Source organism: Pteropus medius, unplaced genomic scaffold (assembly GCF_902729225.1).
Source record: "Pteropus medius unplaced genomic scaffold, Ma_sr-lr_union100, whole genome shotgun sequence".
Taxonomy (NCBI): domain Eukaryota; kingdom Metazoa; phylum Chordata; class Mammalia; order Chiroptera; family Pteropodidae; genus Pteropus; species Pteropus medius.
In genome coordinates, this window is record NW_024340698.1 from 7,607,502 (window position 1) to 7,611,413 (window position 3,912).

Below are 3,912 nucleotides of genomic sequence, written 5' to 3' on the forward strand. Positions count from 1 at the left end.
CAGAGAAAAATTCCAGAAAATAATCTAAACGAAATGGAGGCAAGCAACCTACCATACACAGAGTTCAAATAATGGTTATAAGGATGATCAATAAACTTAGGGGGAGAATGGATGATTTCAGTGAGAACTTCAATAGAAAGATAGTAAGCATAAAAAAGGCATAGAAATCATTTAAAAAAAACAGTCAGAAATTAAGAATATGATAACCGAAATGAAGAAAGCACTAGATGGAAACAACAGTAGACTGGACAAAGCAAAAGATTGAAACAGCAAGCTGGAAAACAAGGTAGCAGAAAAACCCAATCAGAACAACAATAAGAAAAAGGAATTTTTAAAAATGAGGATAGTTTGAGTCAGGGAAAAAATGGCATAGATGATAGAAGCTTTGTTCAAGCCTCTTGTGACCAAATCAAAGTTGTGATGGAAACACGGAGCAAATAGCAAGCAGAGTCACCTCAGATCTAGATGAACAGAAGCACTACAACTAGGGAGAAAAATAAAAAATCACCCTGGAATGGTAGAAGGTAGGAGGGGGTGAAGACTCGAGGCTTCCTGATCCCGAGTGGTTGAGTGGGACAGAGGCTGTGGCAGCTACAGCTGGCAGCTGCAGACACCTCTGAAAGTGGCCATGTCCACGAGCGGACTTTCCTGGTAACAAACTTGCTCACTCTCAGCACCAGCACCAGCACCAGGTCAACTGCTTGGGAGGCACCAGGGACTTATAGAGGGACATTGAGTTGTTGGAGTGAGGGCTGGAGGTGAGGCTTTCTCCCAGGAGAAGTGCTGATGGTAACCACTGTTTCTCCGTTGAGCCGTCCCCCCTCCCAGTGTAACAACATCTGTGTCACAGGGGTACAACAAATTGAGCTGTTTGAAGAAATAATGGAAAACTTCCCTAACGTGGTAAAGGAAATAGACATACAAACTCAGGAAGCTCAGAAAGTCACCCAAAAAAGAAACCTAAAGAGGCCTACACTAAGACACATTATAATTAAAATGCCAAAGTTTAAAGACAAAGAGAGAATCTTAAAAGCAGCAAGAGAAAAGCAATTAGTTGACTACAAGGGAGCTCCCATAAGATTGGCAACCGATTTCTCAAAAGAAACTTTGCAGGACGGAAGGGTTTGGCACCAAATATTCAAAGTGTTAAAAACTCAGGATCTACAACCAAGAATACTTTATCCAGGAAAGCTATCATTTAGAGTTGAAGGACAGATAAAGAGCTTCCCAGACAAAAATAAACTAAGGAATTTATCAACATCAAGCCAGTATTACAGGAAACGTTGAAGGGACTTCTTAAAGAAGAAGAAACATGTATCAAAAACATGAATAAAGAATGGCGATAACTGCATATTTTTCAACAAGTACCTCACATAGAAAAGAATTAAGTGCTCCAACCAAAAGATAGGGAAACTGAATGAATAAGAAAACAAGACCCCTACATATGCTGCCTACAAGAGACTCACATCAGATTAAAAGACACACAGAGACTAAAAGGAAGGGGATGGACAAAGATATTGCCTTGATAAACTTATAGGGTGTTATGTTGAATTAAATAAGTCAGATAGAGAAAGACAAATACCACATGATTTCACATGCATGTGGAATCTAAAGAACAGAATAAATAACAACAACAAAAACAGAAACAAACTCATAGATACGAGAATATTTTGAGAGCTACTAGATGGAAAGGGTTTGGGGGGATGGTGAAAAAGGGCAAATGGATTAAGAAGTAAAATTTGGTGGTTACAAAATAGACATGGAGATTTAAAATGTAGCATAATAAAAATAGTCAATGTTGTAAAAAACATGTAAAGGGCAAGAGGAGTACTTGATTTAGTGGGGTGACTACTTCATGAGTTATACAGATCTCTAATCACTATGTTGTACAACTGAAATGAATATATTATTGTATGCCAACTATAATTGAAAAAACTCATTGAATTGTACAATGTAAATATGAGTAACTAATTGTCTCTTATATTTCAATGAAGCCAGAAAAAAAGACCAAAAAAATTTTAATGACCGATGAACATTAAAAAATAAAAACAAGAGAAAGATTCTTTTTTAAAGTTCAATATATTTTAATTTAACAATTTGTTAATTGATTCACCACTGAATCACTATTAAAATCATATGCAAATATCTGAAAAATAAAGCTAATAGATATCCTTTAAATGAAATGAGGATAGTTTAGAGACTTATGGGACAACATGAAGCATACCAATATCTGCATCATAATGATACCAGAAGGAAAAGAGAGAGAGCAAGGGATTGAGAACCTAGTTGAAGAAATCATGACTGAAAACTACCCTAACCTGGTGAAGGAAATAGACATACAAGCCCAGGAAGCTCAGAGAGTCCCAAACAAGATGAACTCAAAGAGGCCCACATATAAACACGTCATGATTAAAATGCCACAGGTTAAAGACAAAGAGAGAATCTTACAAGCAGCAAGGGAAAGGCAGCTAGTTACTTATAAGGATTCTCCCATAAGAATATCTGCTGATTTTTCAACAGAAACTTTGCAGGCCAGGAGAGATTGGCAAGGAATATTCAAAGTGATGAAAAACAAGAATCTACAACCAAGACTACTCTATTCCACAAGACTATCAACTAAAGTAGAAGGTGAGATAAAGAGCTTCCCACCCAGTAAAAAGCTTAAGGAATTCATCACCAACATGCTAGTATTAAAAGAAATGTTAAAAGGACTTCTGTAAAAAATAAGAAAGGGGAAAAACTCATAAAAACAAATAATAAAATGGCAAAAATTATGTACCTATTAATAATCACTTTAAATGTAAATGGCTTAGATAGTGCATCCAAAAGACATAGGTTAGCTGAATGAGTAAGAAAACAAGATCTATGTGTATGCTATCTACAGGACCTACTTCAGATCAATTGACACACATGAACTGAAAGTAAAGGGATTGATTTTAAAAGAAAAGCTATAATAAGAGACCAAGAAGGGCATTATATATGATAAAGGGATCGATACAACAAGAGAACATAACCCTAGTAAACATATATGCATCCAACAAAGGAGCATATACATATATAAAGCAGTTATTGACCTACATACAAGGAGATATCAACAGTAATACACTCATAGTAGGAGACTTTAACACTCCATTGACACTAATGGATAAATCTTCCAGACAGAAAATCAACAAGGAAACAGCAGTGCTATTGTCACACTAGACCAGATTAATTTAATAGATATTTTCAGAGCATTTCACACCAATGCAGCAGAATATGCATTTACCTCAAGTGCACATGGGGCATTTCAGAGGGTAAACCACATGTTAGAACACAAAACAAAGCTCAAAATATTTAAGAAGATTGTGTCTTCTCTGATCACAATGTTATGAAATGAGAAACTAACTACAAGAAGAAAACTGGAAAATACAAAACCACATGGAGGCTAAAAAACATGCTACTAAAGAATGAGTGGGCTAATGCGAGATCAAGGAAGAAATCACAAGATACCTAGAGACAAATGAAAATGAAAACACAACAGCTCAAAATCTATGGAACACGGTGAAAGCAGTCCTAAAAGGGAAATTCATAGCAATACAGGCCTACCTCAAGAAACAAGAAAAACCTCAAATAAACAGTCTAACTTAATACTTAAAATAAATAGAAAAAAAAGCAAATAAAACCCAAAGTGAGTAGAAAGAAGGAAAATATTAAGATCAGAATCGAAATAAATGAGAGTATAGAAAAACAGTACAAAAGATCAATGAAACTGAGAGCTACTTCTTCTAAAGGATACACAAAATTAATAAACTTTTAACCAGACTCATCAAGAAAAAATGAACCTAAATCGATAAAATCAGAAATGAAAGGCGAAAAGTAACTATGGACTCTACAGAAATACAAAAGATTATAAGAAAATACTACAAGAAATTA